The sequence below is a fragment of the Puma concolor genome, chromosome A1 (assembly GCF_028749965.1).
Source record: "Puma concolor isolate L17-30 chromosome A1, mPumCon1.1.hap2, whole genome shotgun sequence".
NCBI classification, from domain to species: domain Eukaryota; kingdom Metazoa; phylum Chordata; class Mammalia; order Carnivora; family Felidae; genus Puma; species Puma concolor.
Genome location: NC_141667.1, coordinates 237489508 through 237512200, shown reverse-complemented (window position 1 = coordinate 237512200; position 22693 = coordinate 237489508). Strand labels below are relative to the sequence as shown.

Sequence of the window (22693 nt, the reverse complement as noted above, 5' to 3'; positions counted from 1 at the left end):
GCCATTCGCCATTCTTCACGTATTACGATCTTATTAGTACTCAAACGTCCTGAGTGTGGCAGCAAAATTGGGAGACCACGTCACTTTTTAGTTTGATTCCCAGTAAAAGAAGGCACAGACAGAAAGGGAAGAGGGAGGACCGGCCATGAAGACTGTTCTCAGACCACCACACAAGCCACACTCTACGACAGTGGTCCAAACCGTGGTTGTCATCTTGGCCTGAATCCTCGCACTTGTATATATATAAGTTATATATATATTTTTACAAGGGTTGCTGCTGTGTGTGTTCTGCACACAGGAAGGGGGCTCGGTGCTGCCACAATTCTGCTGCCTTGGTAACAGCTCACAGTGTAGGGGCACAAGTCTTGCCCAGCTAAATTCCTTGTTCAACTATCTCCGTTAAAGCAGATACACGTTTAGGGTTCTTGCAAATAGCCCAGGGAGGCAAACTTGTGTTTCCTCTTAGCTCTGCAAAATTTTCAGTGGAAAGGATCAGAAATTCAATTAAATACAGGTAATTCAATTCAGACAGAGAGAATCAGGCTGATGGCACATCAGGACACTACCTTTATTATAGACGAAGCCACTCCTGGAGAATGTGGCTTCTGTCTGTGGGAGAGTGGGCTTCCTTACGCCTGACCCCCAATGGGGCAGCTGGCCCACCGGGTCCATGCCCCGGGCGGACGCTGGTAAACTTGCGGCACAAGGAACCGTGTGGAATGCGTTCTCCCACCAAGGAGCTGGGGCGTCGAGGGGAGGAGGAGAGGACTGGGCTGCGCCTTCCCACGCCCCCCATCAGGACACAAGGGCTGTTGAAGCTTGGACGAAGGTACCCTCCTGCACGTGGAGACTGAGAACATGGAATGTGCAGGTTTGCTAAATGAGACAAGAGTTTCACCTACCGGCATACAGCTTCCCTTCTGTGTTCTACCAGCCCCTTTTGCTTTGGGGTAAAAGATGCACGGAGGGTCAGGTTCTAAGACACCAAATGACCAAGACCGCAGGGCTGCTCTGAACGAACAGTGGGTTGCTTTTAAGAGATACGCAGCTTGTACTCATATGCCTTCCCCCAAATCGTCTGCATCCTGCTCCCTAAAGAGAAAGACAGGATTTGAGTGGTGGTGAGCATCCCAGAAACGCCAGCATGGGATGGGTGACGATGGGCCCCGGGACTTAGTGGGAGACAGAGGGGCTGAGAGGGAAAGCCGCTGGACCAGAGGAGCTGGGTTCTGACGCTGGCTGCGTGTGTGCATGTGTGTGCGTGTGTACGTGTGAAGTCCCTTAACCTCTGGAGCCACTGCTTCTCAAACTTGAGGGCACTTGTCACCTGAAGAATTTGTTAAAAATGCCAAGTGCTGAGTTCTACCACAGCGATTCTGACAAAGATCAGGGACCCAATTTTTAACCAAGTGCTCCCCGTGTGAGTCTGACGTGGGTGACCAGTGGACCAGCGTTGCAGAAGCTGCATTTGGCCTCGCGTGGGGTAGCTCAGGGTGACGCCTTCCTGTGTCCCTGCCAGGGCCTCAGTGGGGATGAAGAGACACCACTGACGTAAGCCCATGTAGTCAATTTAAAGTCCTGTACAACTGCAGCATCATTCTGTGAATAAAGCCTCTGTTATTCCCCAGAAAACCTTTTGTGGCCCCCACAAACATGGTCTAGATTCTTCCCTAGGCATACAGAGTATGTGGCCACAGAGTCTTCTGTGATTTCTAAGTCGCACTCTGTATTCTAATGTCCGTTACCTTCTTGATGTGTTTATCTCCCTCTATTTTCCAAAGTCAGACGCTGCCTTTGCATGTTGGGTCTCATGTGCTATTTGTCAGCCACATCTCGATTCCCTTGCGTTTCTCTTCAGCAGATTCTTTTTGAGCTCCCGCTCTGTCAGCCTCCTGGAGAAACCCGTCACTCAGAGACGGAGCGGGCAGTAGAGAGGTTTGCAATGGATTCGGGCCACCCCAGCCATACGGAGTCCCCACTGGGACTTCTCCCGGGCCAGAGGACTTGTCCTACCTCGGTCGGTGGTGCTTTTGCTCCTGGCCCCCAGGGCCTCTGCACTCACTGCCCTTGAACTGTCTCTGGCCCTGGGTTGAGCTGACACGGTCCAGGGCCAGCCTCTCAACACGGGGCATGGGGTCACACCCTCAGTCTTTGCCGGTCCCCAGAGGAACAGGCTGGCAGGCAGAACATACCGGACCTCAATTCTGCGCTTCCCAAACTCCTCAACGGAAGACACACACATGGTCCGTGTTTAAGAGAATTCTCATCTCTTCCTCTTGTTCTGCCGTGAATCGACTATATTGCCTCCTCCCACGTGTCAGCCAGCTAACAGACTGAAATAAATGTTTGCCGAATGGACAAATCGGTGAATAAATGAACGGAACTGACAGGAGAGAGCCACTGATGTGATATCTAATCCCCGAGCTGTGTGGGGTCAGGGTGGGGATAGAGGCCACCATAAAAGTCCCCCGAGAGTGGCCTCGATCCTAGTGCAAAAGTAAATGCCACCGGGGGCTAATTACATCTGAGCCTTGGAGACTGTGTAATGTTACCATGCTTTAAGTTATTGTCATTTTCCCATTTTAAAAATACATATTCACAGATTCCTTTTTCTGTTAACAGCACCCTTTTCTGTTACTTTGTGGCTGGGATGTATTCAAGCCAACTTAACAGAGAAACCTGGCAGTCCCATTTTCCTGCGTTTGGGGGACGTTTGAGCCAAAAGAATTGTGACATCCTCATAAATACATAAGATATCTGTGGCTCGGGCGTCTTGGAACAGAAGTGTGGTGTGGGAGGTGGCCAAATTGCTCATGCAAGGTGGAAAGGCACTCACATCCTCCTCACGTTTGTCGAGGATTGACTCTGCACGGGGGATCTAACAGAGCGAGGGTGGTAGGAGTTCCAGCGAACAAGACGTCCTCGCCTTCATGAGATCATTGTCTCGAAAGAAAGGCAGACGGATCCACAGGCACATAGAATACCCTGTAACACCAGGTTCTGTTTTGTTGTGTTTAATCCGGGGGGAAAAATGATTCTCCTCCCAGTGTCGTGAGATTCGAGGATGATTTTGAAAACTCTATTCATACTCGACACCTACTAGAACACTCCCACGGGAGGAGGTTCGTTCCTGAGTCACAGAAAACACGAAGAGGCAGATGGAACTAATAACAAAAGCTGGAAGATTCTATGGATGCAGGGTCCATCTTCCACAGCTGCCATGCAAGACAGTTGTGACGTGGGAAGGCAGGGTATCTTCATATGGGCCAGACCTCAGGGCTAAAGGAGACTTCAAGTTTAAAAAGCAAGATTTGATATAAAGTTGGTTTGGAAGACGATGTTGAAGCAACATACTGTTTAGCTCCGTCACTTCTCAAAGTGTTGCCTGGGGTGCCTGGATGGCTCAGTCGGTTAAGCGTCCAACTGATTTCAGCTCAGGTCATGATCTCACGGTCATGGGATGGAGCCCTGAGTTGGGCTCTGTGCTGATAGTGCAGAGCCTGCTTGGGATTCTCTTTCTCTCTCTGCTCCTCTCTCTCTCTCTCTCTCAAAAATAAATAAACTAAAAAAAAAAAAGGATGTGCAGAATCTCGGGTCCTATTCTAGATGCACAGAATAAGAATATGTATTTTTTTAATGTTTATTTATTTCTGAGAGAAAGAGAGAGAGAGAGACAGAGCACGAATTGAGGAGGGGCAGAGAGAGAGGGAGACACAGAATCCGAAGCAGGCTCCAGGACCCGAGCTGTCAGCACAGAGCCCAATGCGGGGCTCGAACCCACAAACTGCGAGATCCTGACCCGAGCAGAAGTCGGAAGCTTAACCCACTGAGCCACCCAGGCGCCCCAGAATGTACATTTGTAGCAACATCTCCAGGTGATTCACGTGCTCGTAACAGCTTCCGCAGTGCTGGTCTAGATCCGAAAAGATAGAGCCCAAGATAGATTTGGAAAGTCTAGGTCTGGAAAGAAGCTATAATCTAGGACACAGCTGGAAAGAAGATAGAGGGCAGAGACAAGGGTTGGAGGAGACGGAACATGTAAAGATTGCTATAAAGGACAGTCTGGAGGGTGAAGCCATCTCTTGTCTAGGAAACCTCTTCACTGCATTTTCTGAGACCCTGACAGTCTGAAATCATCTGCCTAAACTGTAATAATAGCTAACACTTATATAGTACCAGATACACTTCCAAGCAGTTTACGTGCAGCAACTAACTTCATCCCCACAACCCACAGAGTGGTGACTAATATTCTCCCATTGCACAGGTGAGAAAACTGAGGCATTGAGAAGAAGTGCCTCTCCCAAGCCCATATATCTAGCAAGCCCCAGAAATAGGCTTTATTATTTTTTTAAGTTTATTTCTTTACTTTGAGAAAGAGAGAGAGGGAGGGAGAAGGAGAGAGAAGTTGTGCTTGAATGTATGCACAAGCAGGAGAGAGCAGAGAGACGGGGGGGGGGGGGGGAGAGAGAGAGAGAGAGAGAGAGAGAGAGAGAGAGAGAGAGAGAGAGAAAGAGAGAGAGAGAGAGAAAGAGAGAATCCCAAGCAGGCTCTGCACTGCCTTCACGGAGCCCGAGGCGGGGTTGAACTCACCAACTGCAAGATCATGACCTGGGCTGAAATCAGGAGTGGGAGGCTTAACCACTGAGCCCCCCGGGAGCCCCAGAACCAGGCTGTAAACCCAGGCGGTGCCACCCCTGCCTCTGTAGCTTTTTATGGCCTTGCTCTTATGCCTCGTAGGATCTTAAGCTGCTTCTATCAGCTTCTTGTTCTTACTGTTTCCCTTGGAGGGTTTTGTCTGTTTGTTTAAGATAACCATCCTGGGGTGCCTGGGTGGCTCAGTCGGCTTAGGACCAACCCTCGATATGACTCAGGTCATGATCTCACCCTTGTGAGATCCAGCTCAGCCTCGGGCTCTGTGCTGACAGTGCAGAGCCTGCTTGGGACTCTCCCTTTCTCTCTGCCCATCCCCTTCATGCATGTACTCTCTCTCTCTCTCTCTAAATAAATACATAAACTTTTTGAAAAAGAAAAAAAGGAGGCGCCTGGGTGGCTAAGTCAGTTAAGTGTCCGACTTCGGTTCAAGATCACGATCCGAGGGTTTGTGAGTTCGAGCCCCAGGTCGGGCTCTGTGCTGACAGCTCGGAGCCTGGAGCCTGCTTCAGATTCTGTGTCTCCCTCTCTCTCTGCCCCTCCCCCACTTGTGCTCTGTCTCTGTCTCTCTCAAAAATAAATAAAACGTAAAAAAAAAAAAAAGAAAGAAAAGAAAAAAAGGATCACATCCTAACTCTGCTGTTCCAAGGAGGAATAAGGGGAAGACGCTGGTGCGTCCTGGGCCACCTCATCCTCCGGCTTCGTGCCCTCCCACCTGTCACCGTCATGTACAAACTGGCAGGCTCCAGGCTGAATTCAGTGTGTTTTGCTTCACCATAAGTGTTTTAAAACTCAGACATTTTCATACAAAAATCTGCATATTCACACTGCTCGCTCCAGATGGCCGCGGTACCCACGGCTCCCTGGCCTGCTTCATTTGTACACACTCAGGCTCCCCTTTTGTCCCCGCCTCCAAATGTGAGCGCCGTGAGAATGTGTGTCTCCATCAGGCATCTGGGTTGTTCCTTGAGCCTAGTGCCACGCATCGGGATGGAGGAGCTGTCGTCGATGCTTCTCGGCCTGGGCACCTTGGGCAGGAGCCAAATGGAGAGGAGAGGGGAGCAGGGCGCCAGAGGAATGGCCGAGGAGGGGAGAGCAGAGGAATCAACGCGGGGAATCCTAGACTTCGCAGGGGAGGCTTTTGCGAAATGACTGTAAATCAGGGTGATTCAAACACAGATCCTTACTTAGGAGCAAGCTGTTGGGAAAGCCCTGTCGTCTTTGAGTCAAAGCCCATGCGGCCGTCTGTGGAAACGTGCCATGTTCTATCAAGGAGCTGATTTCTTAATAAGTGAATTCATCTTCTCCCGTAACATGCTCCCCTTCATTCACCATCTGTCCCTTCGAACGTGCGTTGGTGGATCCCTTCCAAGAGGTTCGCAGGTTTAGAAGTGGGATGAATGCGCGAGAAAACGCTTCACTGCCAGGAGGGCTGTTCTGTTCCCCACCCTCACCAGTGTGCCAGCGAACGTGTCCTTACCTGTCCTGTGCTGCTCAGAAGCATGAGTATTCATGACACGTGGGTGCAATACCACAGTCGACGTTTTAAGGGAATATGGTCGTGCTCTGTCTGCGTTACCAGGGAAGCTGATTGCACTGTGACTCGCCGTTGGCCGGACCAAAGCCTCCGTATTTCCCACCTGTCAGTTGGGTTCTGGAATACAGTTGCAATAAGACAAGATTTAACAAGATTGGTGACTCAGTTCACTGAGTTTTTGCCTAAGTTCAAAAAACAAATCCCCACGTTAACACAAGTGATTATTTCGGTCCGCTGGAGGGAATTCTGTAAGTATATTAAATATGCCTACACTTTGCTTTTTCTACTGGGAAAATATCCAAAGGGAAAAAGTCAGAGTCAGGGTATCATTTCTGGAAGGAAGAAAACCGAACCTCCTGTATTTGGACACTTAGACTTTAATTGGGCCTTCAACTTGAAATCCTATCATTTCTCTTGGTCTCAGATTCTCCTTCTCTCTCTGCCTTTTGCGCTTCCCTCACTCTCTTAAGCATATCTTTGAACTATGTATTTGGTACCATTTACGCCACTTAGTTGTATCCTTTAAAAAAATTTTTTTTAATGTTTATTCATTTTTGAGAGAGAGAAACAGAGCACAAGTGGGGGAGGGGCAGAGAGAGGAGGAGACACAGAATCCGAAGGAGGCTCCAGGCTCCGAGCTGCCGGCACAGAGCCCGACGCGGGGCTCGAACCCACGAACCGTGAGATCATGACCTGAGCTGAAGTCGGACACTTAACCAACTGAGCCCCCCAGGCGCCCCAAATCTTCATCTTCATATGCTCACTTGCACAGCACCTCCTGAGTATCTAAAAAGCTTTCGGACAGATGCTTAATCTCATGTGATCGTCTCAGAACCCTGTGAACCAGGAGCTACTATTTCCATTTCATGGGGAACCTGAGATGCAGCAAGAGAAAGAAACTTATATGGGACAAATGGCCAGTGGCAGAGCTGAGATTTAAAACTGAGCCCTCTTGGGGCACCTGGGTGACTCAGTTGGTTAAGCATCCGACTTCATCTGACTTCAGCTCAGGTCATGGTCTCACAGTTCATGGGTTCGAGCCCCGTGTCAGGCTCTGTGTTGACAGCTCAGAGCCTGGAGCCGGCTTCGGATTCTGTGTCTCCCTCTCTGTCTGCCCCTCCCCCACTTGCACTCTGTCTCTCAAAAATGAATACATGTTAAAAAAATTTTTAAAAAAAAGCATCCAACTTCAACTCAGGTCATGATCTCACGGTTTGTGAGCCCATATCGGGCTCTGTACTGACAACTCGGAGCCTGCTTGGGATTCCATCTCTCTCTCCCTCTCTCTCTGCCCCTTCCCCACTCTCACACACTCTCTCTTTCTCTCCAAATAAACTTTAAAAAATAAAAACTAAAACTAAAAATGAGATTTCCTGTGTGCTTCCTTGCATGTTAGAGTGTTTCGATGGATATAAGGACTTACCGATATATAAATATCAAGAGCTCTACACGCAGACTTCCTGGAGGTGAATCCTGGCCCTGCCATTTACCATCCAGGGAGCTTTGGACGCATTACACAGCCTCTTTGTGCCTCCCCCTTCATCTGTAAAATGGAAGTAATAACGTCTACATCATAGAATCACCATGAGGATAAAATAAGCTAACACACGGAAAGCACGTATGAAAGCATGGACAGGACCCCGCACTTGCCTGTCACCAACCTAACACTGCTGGTGAAGGTTCAGCATAAAAGGCAGTATCCGCACCAGAATCGTATGATCGGGTGTCCATAGCTAAATGACCAGGAAGGAAGAAAACTCAGCAGGTTTTCTGGATATCAGTTTTCCTTAGCTCTCGTCAAAATGCTGTCCAGGCTAGAATTAGCAGAGGCCTGGGATTCAAATGTTTTAAAAGCTGGTGAGGGTGTCCTGTGAACTGCTCGTTTAAACAGCACATATAGTAGATGGAAAGAGGGTCCATTACTGCAGGCTCTTATCTCTTGCAAGGTTAAGAAGCTGTCTCTTCTAGAATCATCATTAGTCAGTGAAATAAAGGGCGACAATAGCTTACATTTCCACTTCAATCTTCTCGCACAAAAAAAAAAAAAAAACAACACAAAAAACCAGTTTAATCTGATAAGGCAAAATGCTAACATCTTTCAAAGCTCCCATTACACAATTCAAAGAGAGTTTAGGAGTTTTCTTTATTTCTCTTAAATTATTCATAACATAAATCTTTGAAATATTTAAACTCCTTTCTCCAGTAGTCAAAGGAGAATGCTGATGGAAAGCTCTCTGTGCATGCCCAAAAGGGACAGATCGATGCTTGCGGATGGGGGAGGGGGCAGGGGGAGTGGCACCGCAGCCTGGAGCGGGAATGGCCTCCTCATAGAACCTTCAAAGGCTTTCATTCTGCACGCTCTTGCTTTCTGGGACTGGGAATGTCTTCCTTTTGAGATCCAGGTTTTACCAAATGGGATTTACTTTTTCTAACGTTGTTCTCAAGGAAGAGCCTTTAACAAAACACAAGCAAAACATGCGAAGAAGTGGGACCGTCCTCCTACAGCAAATGAAAAGTCGCTCATTAGCAAAACACCGGGGTGCTACCATCCAGACGCCAGTGCAGCTGGCACCAATTCTGAGAGGAGAATGATTCATTACCATGGTTACTGATGCCCGAAATATTACCTTCTGCAATCAGCACACACAAAGATCCTTTAAAGAGAGTGTAAAAATTAGAGCACTGTAAACAATTAGTGAAAATTGCCAGCGGGCACGGAGGCTGAACTTACACAATGCTGCTTTCAGGGCCGAAAACCAGAGGGGACCACTGCGGCACCAGCAAATCTTGCTCAAGGCAAAAAAAGACACTCCTGTTCAGGGAGCCAGCTGCAGGCCTCGCCCACAAACATTTCTGTACAAATCTGTTATCAGTCACCAGGACGGGTTAGGAACAGACCTATCTAGTTGGTAATATTTGTACGATCAGATTCTAGTTCATTAGACACATAATTTCATTAAAAAAAAATTTTTTTTAACGTTTATTCACTTTTGAGAGACAGAGCACGAGCAGGGGAGGGGCAGAGAGAGAGGGAGACACAGAATCCGAAGCAGGCTCTCGGCTCTGAGCTGTCAGTCCAGAGCCCAACGTCGGGCTCGAACCCACAAACCACGAGATCATGACCTGAGTGGAAATCGGAGGCTCAGCCGACTGAGCCACTCAGGTGCCACTAAACACATAGCTTTTTAAAGCTTTTTTTAAAAAAAATTAATAAACCTTATTTAAAATTTTTTTTTAATTTTTTTAAGTGTTTATTTTTGAGACAGAGTCAATTTTTGAGAGACAGCGCCCCAATAAACCTCATTTTTAACGCCAGTTTTAAGTTCCCAACAAAATTGAGCAGAAAGCACAGAGATTTCCTCCCCCCACATTTGTACAACTATCAACATCCCCTGCCAGAGTGCTACATGTGTTGTAATTGATGCACCTATAAAAACTGATGAACTTACACTCACACATCATTATCACCCAAAGTCCATGGTTCACATTAGTGTTCACTCTCGGTGTTGCACGTTCTACGGTTTGGGGCAAATGTATAATGACACGTATGCACCATGATAGCACCCTGCGAGTATTTTCACTTCCCTAAAATCGTCTGTGCTCTGCCTGTTCATCCCTCCCCACCCCCACTCTCCCACCCCTGGCAATCACTGATCTTTTCACTGTCTCCACAGTTTTGTCTCTGTCAGCATCTCATATAGTTGGAATCATACAGCATGTAGCCTTTTCGGATCGGCTTCTTTCACTTAGTGATAGGCATTTAAGTTTCCTCCGTGTCTTTTCATGGCTCAATAGTCCATTCACCTACTGAAGGACGTTTTGGTGGCTTCCGAGTTTTGGCAACTCTGCATAAGGCTGCCATAAACAACCGTGTGCAAGGTTTTTGTGTGGACGGAAGTTTTTGACTCCTTTAGGTAAAAACCAAGGAGTGTGACTACTGGATCGTACGGTAAGAGTATGTTTAGTTTTGTAAGAAACTTCCAAACTGTCTTCCAGAGTGGCTGCACCATCTGTACTCCCATCAGCAATGAGAGAGAGGCCCCCAAGGTCGGTGTTTGCAAAGCATCTTGCAAAATGCTCTGTGTCCTAACACTAATACTACAGTCCAGTGCTGTTGCTTCTTAGTAATAAGATAGGGATGCGAAAGTGGGAGGAAAGGAAGCATGGTTGTTAAATGGCAGAAGTTTGCCTTTCAAACTGCAGTGGACTCTCTTCCAAGTCTTTAAATAGGAAACTAGATTAACTTCCATAAAAAAAGCTTTCACTGAGTGGATGAGTCATTCCCCGTACATATCTTATTCTATTTAAAGAATGTCAACACCTTGAGGCAATCTGTGCTTTCCCAAAATCTGGTCCAAACTCAGCAAATCCCAAAGCCCCACCCTGCTCTGCTGAAAATGGCGGCAGTAAAAACTCGGTCATTCAAATCTCTGATTTACTGAAATGTACCTTCCACCGCGGAATTTCTTCACAAAGAGGTGGCTAAATCAATTGGTAGTATAAACAAGATAATAACCTATAAGGAGCAGGCACTTTTGCATTTTGCAATGTAATTTGCAAAATCAGTTAAAACGTTGATGTTTGGGGCACCTGGGTGGTTCAGTCAGTTGGGCGTCTGACTTCGGCTCAGGTCATGATCCCGAAATCCGTGAGTTCCAGCCTCGTGTCGGGCTCTGTGCTGACAGCTCCGAGCCTGGAGCCTGCTTCCGATTCTGTGTCTCCCTCTCTCTCTGTCCCTCCCCCCGCTTGTGCTCTGTCTCTCTCTCTCTCTCTCTCTCTCTCTCTCTCTCTCTCGAAGTAAACATTAAAAAAATTAAAATAACGGCGCCTGGGTGGCGCCGTTTTTTTAATAAAAAAATTAAATTAACGGCGCCTGGGTGGCGCAGTCGGTTAAGCGTCCGACTTCAGCCAGGTCACGATCTCGCGGTCCGTGAGTTCGAGCCCCGCGTCAGGCTCTGGGCTGATGGCTCGGAGCCTGGAGCCTGCTTCTGATTCTGTGTCTCCCTCTCTCTCTGCCCCTCCCCCATTCATGCTCTGTCTCTCTCTGTCCCAAAAATAAATTAAAAAACGTTGAAAAAAAATTAAAAAAAAATTTAAAATAAAAAACATTGATGTTTATCATCTATTCTTTAAAGAACAGTGATTCATTAGTGCTTTATTAGCCACTAGTATGGTCTCAAGTGGATGAGATTTGATAAATACATGCATATATGCATTCTGTATACACATATACAGAAATACAGATAGAGATATAATGTGATCGCCACATGAGCAAGGTTTTTTTGTTTTTTGCTTTTTTTTTTTTTTTTTTGGTTTATATTGTCCATTGTTTTATCCCAAGCACCTGGAAAAGTTGTAGCACATAGAAGACCACATACAAATGTTTATACATATTTGTATATGGTATTCTATTATCTACATTGCCTTCAAATACACACGCACGTTGGCATACATGAATGAATGAATGTGAAGTCTCTCTCTCCTCTTTTGAATTCAAAGAGTTGTTGACAGATTTTTGTGAGTTTTCTTTTTCTGAGTGCATGAGCTCTGTAAGGCTCCATGAAGGCTGGAACAGGGTCTTATAGTTCTGTGTATTTTTAGTCTCATCAGATTCTTGCTGTCAGCTTCGCCGATTTCTTTCTGGTCCACTGGGTCCTGGCCTAGCCCTGTGGGCTCCTTCTGCTTCGCCCCGGATCTTGTGTCTCCAAACCCAGTTGGAAAGGGCCCTGGTTTCGTCTTTGCTTCTCTTCGATGTGCTTCTTTTAACCTCCAAAGAGTAACTAAAGGTGATATAGATTTTCCACAGTGCCAGTGGTTGATGTGCAATTATATGCAACTAACAGCTGACAGGGAACAAGGTCGGCTGTTAGGAAATATCCGTTGTACGCCAAGGTCAATGAAAGCAAACTGGCCAAAAGGCTGGGAACTGGCGAAATCGACGGGCTTATCCTTATGTAGCCCCCCAAACCGATTTCACCTGAGGGGACTGATCTAGCCGTCCCTACCCCTGATTTTTTTCTCTTTAGAACAATTACGTAGGTTCCTGAGATTCACGGGGCCTGAGTTCAGTCGTGTGTCTGCCGGGACTTCAGGGCAGAGGAGTTAAGGACAGGTGTAAGAATTACAGCAAGAAACTTCACCGATACAGGCTGATGGGGGCCTGTCCCGTTTCCCACAAAGTGAGGCTGAGGCTTGGCAGGAGTGGAGCTCCTGTAGGGACCCTCGTGTCGGTGCCTCAGTATCCAGGACACCTCTGCCTAGGGAAGAAATCGAAGAACAAAGGAAATTTCCAGTCCTACTCTTCTTCCTCAGCATGATGGCGTAGACAGGGGCGCCGGCTTGCAGCCCATCCCAGATGGATTAACATCTCTGCTCGCTACTTACCACTGCATCATTTCAGGAAAGTTGCGTAACTTCTCTGAGCTTGAGTTTCTGTAACTGTTAAATGACAAAAGTAATCGCCTGCTTCATAAGGTTGTGACAAGGATCGGCTGCCAGTGAGTATAGTGCGTGGGGTCCACCGGAAGCCCCTGGCGATTCTGTCTCAACTATTCTCCTGATGTGTTCTAATATGCTCTCCTATAAGATGTTACCGTCGTAACAGCGACTGGATGGACCGGCCCCGCGTGGGCTGCCTCCGTTCACTCCTCTTACCCACCCTGAGCGGTCTAGACCTTAGCACTCTGACCCGTCTCCGGTGGCTGACCCGACTCCACGATGCAATAATATGAAACATACATATTTCATTTGAGATTTTATGAGGATTCAGTGCAGACGTCTCAGCACCCAACGCACAGCAGAAACAGTAGAATTTCCCCATTAAACACCCCAGTTCTTTCTTTGAAAACTTCCCTGGACTGTAATCAACCTCACCTCTTCCCTGGAAACACAGATTCTAAAGACTTTGCTTGATGCCGGGAGCAAGCCAACCCCACCCTCGGCTTTATGCCCCACATCTCCCAACACGGGGCTGCGGTCGGCAAATCCCTGCCTGGCCCAACAGCTGGTGTGGTTCCGAAGCCCCACAACTGTGGCCTAGTCACGTCTCTCTGTCCTCCTCTCTCCTGTCCTCCGGGAAGGAAGAAACACAAGGCAAACCTAGTGTGAGAAATGACATTCATTCGCAGTGTTTCTGGGGCTGCTCAAGTTTGCATGGCCAAGGGGTTCAGGGCTGCCCACGCCGGCCCCTGATTCTAAAGCCTTAACTTTCCGCTATGTTTCCCTTGGGCTTCGAGCAGACAACTGGTTTTTCTGTCCCATCCTGCACTGGTGCATTTTAAGGAGAATATTGGAGATGTCCAAATCGACTCCCTCCATCAGTCATGACGTGAAATGAACCAGAGTTCGAGGCCCTTGACTTCCTAAGAGTAATTAAACAAAAGGGATGGTTTCTCGGCAGACCAGACCCTCTCTCCCTTTCAGCCTCCTCCCCGGCTTACCCCTCCGGCCACACCCTGCGGGACTGGATCACACCTGATACCCTTCTGTGTGGTGGTAGGAGGTACGCTGTAAGCTTTACCATCCTTACTGCTCAGAGTTTGAATCTTGAGTTCCCCAACTTGCCACTGGGCACGTTAACTTAACCTCTGTGAGTCTCAGTCTCCCTACCTGTAGAACATGGATAGGATTACCTTCCTCAGAGGTTTATGGGTAAGACCCAATGCCTGGAACAGCACACATTCCCCACAGAGTGGCTATTGGTTCCTGATCTGGGCAGAGCTGGATTTGGGGATCCTGTGCCCATCCGACTGGCTTGGCGATGAGGGTCAGGTGGAGAGGTCGGCATGCCTTCCCCAGAGGCTGGCTCCGCCAGCACTGGGGCACATTCCTTTCTGCCTGGCTGGACATGGGATTTCATCCTTCACACCCTTTGCTTTCCTCAGATAAGGAAAAACGGGCCAGTGGTTCTCAACTGGGGCAACCATATTAAGTCCCGCACCCCTCACCCTCTGGAGGCGTTTTTGGCTGTCTCAGCTGGGAGGGGGTGGGGTTACCCCCTGCACCTGGTGGCGGGTGAGACCAGGAATGACGCTAAGTATCACACAACGAACAACAGGACAGCCCCCACAACAAAGAATTAGCCAACCCAAAATGTTGATCGCGCCGAGGTGGAAAACCCTGGAAACAGACCCCATGTCCAGAATGTATGCGCTCACAGATAAAATGCCATTCTTTATGAAGTGGGGGGGGGGGGGGAAGCTGTTGGAGGCAACTACGTACAAAGAATGCTCATGGACAAATTCTCTGAAAAGAAAAACAAGAATTACCACCGGGAGGGGATGATATCAGATGATCTCAGATGGTTCTCTTGCGTTTTAAATCTTCCTATCGTGTGGTTTGGGCCATAAGTAAAGGAAAGAAACGAATCGTCCCAGAGGGTGGCACAGGGTTCGGCTACTAATTTAAACAAGATGACCAGCACTTGGAAATTCACTGACCCTCAAACTCTCTCCATTCACCCAGTGGGCCAATTTGTCCCCACCCAAGTCACTTTGCAAATGCACGAGATAGAATCACACCAAGAGAAATCAACATTTAGAGGGGCAAGAAAATCCATCCATGCAAAAATAATTTCAGTAGGGTTTTTAATATTCATTTAAGTTTTACTTCATTGTTCACTAAACCAGAAAATGACAGCAATCGCCATGACTGGTTAGGTCACTTGGGCCAAAAAAATTTCTGGTTGCCTGGCTTTTCCTTTTCAAATTTTTCTTTTTTCCTTTTTTCTTCCCAGAAACTGTTCTTAACTGCCAAGTCATTAAAAACTGCCGAACCAATCTGTGCATAAAACACAACCGAAACAGAACAGGTCAGAGGGAAAAAAAGGATGCACTGAAAACACCTTCTACATTATACGACGGATGGTTTCCATAATAACAAAAGAAAAAAGAAAATAGGACATTTATAATGAAATGAAGTGCCTGAACATCAGAAGACATTCTTAAACTGAGGTGGAAAAAGACTCCAACACATAAGACAAAAGGCCAATCAGGGCAAGACGTATAAAAGTCCTATTCACTGAAGGCCAAAGAACGGCTTAGCTCCCAACATACTATTAAAGAACCACTCACACCCCACACTTCTCCTTAGCTGAGCGTGGGAGACACAATAACTGCTCTTAGTCACTGTCAGCACGGGGGGGGGGGGGGGGGGGGGGGTGGTAATTTGCATGTGATTTCCATACAATCTTGTTGCAGGCAGATTATGGCATTCACAAGTCTGAACTTTTCATTTTATTTTTTTTCAAAGAGAAGGATCCATTGACCAGCAGTATGGACAGCTGTTATTTCTGCCCCTAACCGCTGGATGTTTGCAAGCTCCCAAATGGTCCTTTTGATTTATGTTTTAACACTCTGATCAATGCAAGGAAACGTGAAAACCTAACCTTTAATCTTTGAGATGGTTGAGATGGAATGAGCTTAGCTCTCCACGAGAAAATGCCAAAGTTACGAAATTATAAACTACATTATTTATGGAAGAGGAGTATGTCTTGACAAAAATTAGCTTTAAGGCAGAATTCTGTAATAGGTACAGATTATTTGATCTGCCCATTCTATCCTGTCTAGTCTTGCTGTCTTGCTGTCATAATCTGTTTATTTATTCATTGATTCATTTATGCCACACTCCACAAATGCTTCCAGGAAGTGTGTGCGCGCGCACGCACACACACACACACACACACACACACACACACACACAGAATACTTGAGGTGATAAAGCTGAGGAAAAAGAATGAAGCCAGGGAGACATTAGAATATAGAATATACACCATGAAGTGTTGTGAGTTCCTATGGTGGGTAACAAATTTGGTGCCAGTCTTCTTAGTAGCCAAAGCAAAAAGCACATTCCCATTATTACAAAGTTCACAGAAAAAAGAATGGTTCAGTTGTTCAGTGTTTCTCAACTATGAAACCTGAGAGAAAATTCTCTATTGTGCCTTGTGATGGCAGTTTCTTAAGGGATTTGTTAAGTAATCTAACAGTCGTGTTTTCTGTTTCATTACTTTCTGCACTTACCTGTATTGTTTTCAAAATAGGTAATAGAACACAATTTTGAAAAATCACTGCCTGGGGTGCCTGGGTGGCTCAGTCGGTTAAGCATCCGACTTCAGCTCAGGTCACGATCTCGCGGTCCGTGAGTTCAAGCCCCGCGTCAGGCTCTGTGCTGATGGCTCAGAGCCTGAAGCCTGCTTCCAATTCTGTGTCTCCCTCTCTCTCTGCCCCTCCCCCATTCATGCTCTGTCTCTCTCTGTCTCAGAAAATAAATAAACATTAAAAAAAAAAAAAGAAAAAGAAAAATCACTGCCCTAGAGCAATTCACATATGCGCACAAGGAAGCATGCGTGGGGGCACTGGTCGTAGCACTGCCGGACAGAAACAAAATAAATGTTCATCATTAAAAGAATGGATAAAGTTCGGGGCACCTAGGTGGCTCAGTTGGTTGAGCGTCCAACTGTGGCCCAGGTCATGATCTCACGGTTCATGGGTTCAAACCCCACATCGGGCTCTGTGCTGGGCTCTGTGCTGACAGCTCGGAGCCTGGAGCCTGCTTTGGATTCTGTGTCTCCCTCTCTCTGCCTTTCCCCTCTTGCACTATGTCTGTCTCTCTCTCTCAATAATAAACATTTAAAAAAAATTTTTTAAGTTATTTCTGTGGGGCGCCTGGGTGGCTCAGTCAGTTAAACGTCTGACTTTGGCTCAGGTCATGATCTCACAGTTTGTGACTTAGAGCCCTGAGTTGGGCTCCCTGCTGTCAGCACAGAGCCCGCTTCAGATCCTCTGTCTCCCTTTCTCACTACTCGTCTCCCCTCTTGCTCTCTTTCTCTCTGTCTCAAAAATAAACATTTTTTAAAGAGTTATTTTGGGGGCACCTAGGTAGCTCAGTTGGTTAAGCATCTGACTTTGGCTCAGATCATGATCTCACAGTTCCTGGCTTCCATCCCCGTCGGGCTCTGTGCTGACAGCTCAGAGCCTGGAGCCTGTTTCGGATTCTGTGTCTCCCTCTCTCTCTCTGCCCCTCCCCTGCTTGTGGTCTCTTACTCTCTCTCAAACATAAATAAACATTAAAAAAAAATTTTTTTAAAGAATGGATAAATTTTGATATAGCCATACATGGGAATACAGTATAACCGTTGAAATAGATGAATTAGATCGACATTACTAACATGGATAAATATCAAAAACATTGAATTTAAACAGCAAGTTAGAAGGTGATATGTATAGTGTGATTTAATTAATACAGGAGTTTAAATCTCCTTGAATAATACTATATGGTGTCTACAGAAACCTATAATTAACAAAAACACATAAACATGGATAACAATGATGCAGAACAACTTCAGGATAGTGATTCCTTCCGGGACGGTAATGACACTTTGAACTCTACACGGGCATGCAGGGTAGCTGGGAGCTTCCACTCTATCTGTAAGACTTTTCATTTTTTTGGTAGATAGAAATAATTTTATTTTGTATTGAGGCACAGCAGGCATACAATCCGTATTACTTCCTCAAGTGTGCGATACATTAGTTATTCACATTATAAAATTAAGGACAGAAAGCCTTGTATGCAGGGGATATTAAAAATGTGTGTCTAATTTTGAATCTGTCTCTGACAGCACCCACGACCAGCTTTATAAATCTGAATGCATACGACACGAGACACATTTGGACAAAGTATTCATATGGGCCCACTCCAGATGCTAATTCACTCTACAGATAACTCACTCTTCACCTTGGTCATTGGCACTCCAGGGTCTGAGGCACATGTGGATTTGAAAGACACTTCTGGAAGTACATTTATTACACTGGCCTTGTAAAGATTTCTGTTTCTTCTATTCTGCTTTAGAGCGAGGAGACCTTTTCTCTTTATAAGCAAGAAGACCTTCAAGCTTGTCTTTTGTTGGAAGAGTCTGAGCATAACAAGCTTCTTCTATGGCGAATCCTGTTACTAAATCAATCTCCATCCCTTGATTAATTGCTAATTTTGCCATTTTTATTGCAACAGGTCCCTGAGGTAAAAACTTTCCTGCCAGGTCCAAGGCCTTGCATGGGCTGGGCAGCATTCCTGTCCTGGTTCTGTTCTAGAATGTGGCTGATCAAGCCCACTGCTTTGGCTTCTTGGCCATCGAGCACACGTGCAGAGAAGATGAAGTCTTTGATGAGGACCATCCCGATACCGCCTGGCAGTGGCTGTGACCCCCCTGCCTCTATTTCATTCATCACTGCTCTCATTTTGGAGACAAAAGGAACAACTTCACTGGGATTCACTTGGACTCTCTTCTTAAGGTCAGCACCAGCACAGAATATTCCTGGGACTTCACTCCTGACTATTACCGTCCGCACTTTGGAATCAGATTTGAAAGCATCCACAGCTTTTGAGAGCATTTTTATCAGCTTTTACTGAATGGGTTTTGGCATCAGCTCTGTTTATTCCAAGCACCGCAGTTCCTCGGTTCTCCTCTTCCAGGTACCGAACAGGCTGCTGGTCCTCTGTCCTCACCTCAGAGCGGTACCCCTCCATGGGGCCGACCCCCTGGCTGATGGCAGGCACCCAGCCCCACCCTAGATGCCTGGCCCACCCACGGGCCGTCAAGGAACCAGGCAGTGTCCCCCCCGCCCAACCTGTGGGGCCAATGCAGGTGCCCAAGGTCCCAGGTGCCCCCGAGGCCTTGTCTAAGACTTTCTTTACACAATGATATGAAACAGATATGGTAAACCAACGAACAGTCTAATTTTTCTTGTGGGCACTTGGGTGTCTATCATCGTCTTCTCTGAACTTCTCTGTGTATTGAAATCTTTAATATTTAAACATAAAAATTTTAAATCATGAAAGGAAAGTTTGGGGACAGAGCTTGAAGGATCTAGAATGCCATGCCTAGGGTTCTGAACTTTATTCTTTAGGCATTAAGAATGTTTGTGCAGGGGCGCCTGGGTGGCGCAGTCGGTTAAGCGTCTGACTTCAGCCAGGTCACGATCTCGCGGTCCGTGAGTTCGAGCCCCGCATCAGGCTTTGGGCTGATGGCTCGGAGCCTGGAGCCTGTTTCCGATGCTGTGTCTCCCTCTCTCTCTGCCCCTCCCCCGTTCATGCTCTGTTTCTCTCTGTCCCAAAAATAAATAAAAAACGTTGAAAAAAAAATTTAAAAAAAAAGAATGTTTGTGCAAACTTAATTAAAAAAAAAAAAAAAAGTGAGCAGAGGACAGACTGGTCAGAGCTGTGCTCTAGAAAGATTACTCTACCAGGCACATAAAACTCCACTCTCTTGTTCTTCCCATGATACGTACTCAAGTCCATCCGTATCCTCTGATGTCTTCCCTGCCTAGTCTCAAAGTTGTCCCGCCACCAGGCTCAGTGTTTCTTGTCTCAGCTGCAGCTGTGTGGTGTGGAAGATTTTGGTTATTGTAAGGAGTGAATGGGAAAAATTGAGACGGAGGGCGGGGATGAGTTCGCGAATCAAGAAACATCGCTCCTATTAAGAACACCCTAAGGGGAGCGACATAAAATTAAAACTCAAAGCAGATTCTGTGCAAATCCCATGCCAATTCCCTGGTGGCCCAGCTTTTTCAAGTCCTGGCTTAGCTACATGTGATTAAGGGGAGCACATCAAATCCAAAAAGGCACACATGTCACAGACCCTCACTCGTTCCTCATTGGGGACCATTCCAAAGCATGTCATTACATTTTTCCCAGGAGTAAATTTGCCTGCGCAGGAGGCTGTGGGTCACGTCAGCTGCTCGACTGGGGACTGCCTATGTCAGAAACGAGTGCCTTCAAGGGTAAGTCGGAGGAATTTCCCACTCTGCACCCTGGCTATAACTCTGCTGTGGGTGTATCCCTGCCTTCTTTCTCCTTCCTTCCCTCCTTCCTTCCTTCCTTCCTTCCTTCCTTCCTTCCTTCCTTCTCTTTCTTTCTTTCCTTCCCTTTTTTCTTTCTTTCCGTTCATTCCTTCCTTTCTTTCAGTTTATTTATTTTTGAGAGAGACAAGAGGAGCAGGGGAGGGACAGAGAGAGACAGGTAGGGACACAGAATCCAAAGTAGGCTCCAGGCTCTGAGCTGTCAGCACAGAGCCCGACGTGGGTGTGGAACCCGTGACCAACGAGATCATGACCTCGGCCGAAATCAAGAGTGGGAGGCTTAACCCACTGAGCCACCCAGGTGCCCCTGCGCGTGTATTTCTAGCAACATTTCCTTATCCTCCAGGGCGGGCCAGGAGGTGCTGCTTAACAACAACAACAACAACAAAAGTTTCATAACGGTGCTGACGGACTCAACCAGGTATTTGTGCTAACCTTGGGGCCCTCCTCACAATCCTTTTAATCGTATTTTGCTGTCTCCTCTTCTCGGGGCCGGCGGGGCTGTTTCAGACGGCCAGTCATCCGAAGTTCCTCCCTGGCTCGGGCGGCAGAAGGCTCCCCTTTCCACCTGACGAAGAACATAACGAGCCCTCCTCGTCCTAAACCAATGCCTGGGGTTGGCACCACACGTCCTTCCCTCCGCCTTCAGGGAAATTGGGTTAGAACCCGTCCCCGCACCGTCCGCAGGGCGGGCTCTTCAGCGCGCTGAAATCCCCCTGCTGCAGTGATTGGGTCAGAGGCGATCACATGTCCTGGGGCCAGCCAATCAGTGTACTCCAAGTCTGGGCCTTGGTGATTGGTTGGAGGATGAGTTTAAGACCCAAATTGGTCTGGTCCAGCTCCTTGTCAGCGCTTGGGCACGCCCTCCTCCGGGAGGAAAACGACTCCTTTTTCCCTTGTCAGGGACTGGGCAGTGGTGTCCGAGAATTGGAGCCAACATTAGCAGAGGGAGGGAAAGAAACCAAGTTCTGCTGGCATTGTTTGAACTCCTAGGTGCCGCTCAGGCCTTGGACTTTTCACTACATGAACCAGGAGTTCCTTTTTCGTCCCAGGCAGTTCGAGCAAGGTTTTCTGTCACCTGCTGTTGGCCAAGCGTGACAGCTCCAGTGTCCTTTCACACTCCCCAAAGCGGCCTCTGCAGTTCACCACACAGACCCTGTCACCGTCCTTCTAGCCATCAGCAGGTGGCCTGCCCCTCCTCCGCAGAGAAAGGGAAACCATCCTGCACAAAGTCCACACTTCGGAGTTCTCTTGCATCTTGACCACCCATCTTTGTTGAACCGTCCTCGGAGGAGTACTTCCTCCTGTGCAGAGTGAGCTGGGCCCCTCTGCTCCGGATCCTGTCCCTGCTGCCCTCCTCTGGGACTTAGCCTTATCAAGTACTCCTTCTTCCTTTTATCTTCAATCTCTCCTGCCCCAGTGGCTCTTTCTCTTGTGTCTATGAACTAAAAAAGAAAGACAAGAAAAGAAGGAAATTAAAAGAACTTTCCTTCTTCCTGAAAATCAGCCTATCATCCTTTTTCCTTCCTTTACTTCACAACGTGCTCGCTTCAAAAAATACTCGCTACTCCGTGTACGTTCATTCACTTCTCAATTCACTGCTGCAATTAGAATTCTGCCCCTCTACTTCCCTGAACCTGCCAAGTGCAGTGGCCTAATTTCAACATTTCACTCCTCTGTAACAGTTGATTCTGCTGCTGTGTCCTCTTCTAAATGGCCCGTTGAGCACTTCCCTCATAGATTTTACTGCTTTTTTTCAGGGCTTCTTCCTCCATTTCCTATCGCTTAAGCCAACAAGTGTGTTGCCTTTTCTGGATTACAAAACCTGTCGAAAAATTGACGAGGCCTATTGTTTGTTTCCCTAGAAGCATGTACTTTGCAGGGTATTGATCAAGGTTGTTAGTAACAAACTGAAAAATATACTCCAGCTGGTGGAATCAAAAGGGGCTTGCCTAAGAGCACAGACAGTTCACATAAAGGTCGGGAGTGCGAAACTTCCAGGAACCCCGCACACGCAACGGAACTGCTCTGCCTCTGCCCAGTGAGAAGGCTCCTAAATCAAAGCCACCGCCAAGCTGCTGGCACCAAGCAGCTCTAGCGGGAACTGTGCGGGCAATGCGGTGCCCCGCACCCTGTGCCTCTCTCCGCATGCAACTCTGTGCGGATCAAGTCCCTCATGAGGGCAAGTGTCTTCAGACGACCCGGTTTCCAATCAGGGTCTCTCCCAAGCTTATCTTTCTGGCAGAGCCTCAGTCTCATGCAGAATCCTGGCTTCAAAGGGAGTGAGAGATGTGGCTTCCACCTTTCCTGCTGGGGGCACTGTAGAAAGAGGCTAAGCAGACAGCGTTGGGATAATCAATCAGCTGTTATCACCATGTATGTGTAAAGGCAAACTTCAAACACTGAAGAAACACATTTTAAATGTTGATGTTCCTGAGTGCTTTAGTCATGATTTTTTTTTTTTTTTTTTTTTTTTTGGTTACAAGTGTCAGATCACAATCGAAATTGCCTTTGTTATTATTTTTTTAATCTTTATTTTTGAGAGAGAGAGACAGAGTGCGAGCGGGGGAGGAACAGAGAGAGAGGGAGACACAGAATCTGAAGCAGTCTCCAGGCTCTGAGCTGTCGGCACAGAGCCCGACGCGGGGCTTGAACT

At 47.2% G+C, this 22693-nt stretch overlaps 1 long non-coding RNA gene and 1 pseudogene across 1 annotated transcript; both read right to left on the bottom strand.

Moving 5' to 3' along the window:
- Positions 1-549: 549 nt before the first annotated feature.
- LOC147584888 (uncharacterized) lies at positions 550-21923 on the bottom strand. Its single transcript, XR_015254102.1, has 4 exons — positions 20473-21923; positions 7611-7730; positions 6131-6304; positions 550-1092 (listed from the first exon to the last, which is right to left on the bottom strand). It is a non-coding gene; the product is annotated as an uncharacterized LOC147584888 (long non-coding RNA).
- Positions 17401-19100, bottom strand: LOC112860867 (methylglutaconyl-CoA hydratase, mitochondrial pseudogene; annotated as a pseudogene).
- Positions 21924-22693: the final 770 nt, after the last annotated feature.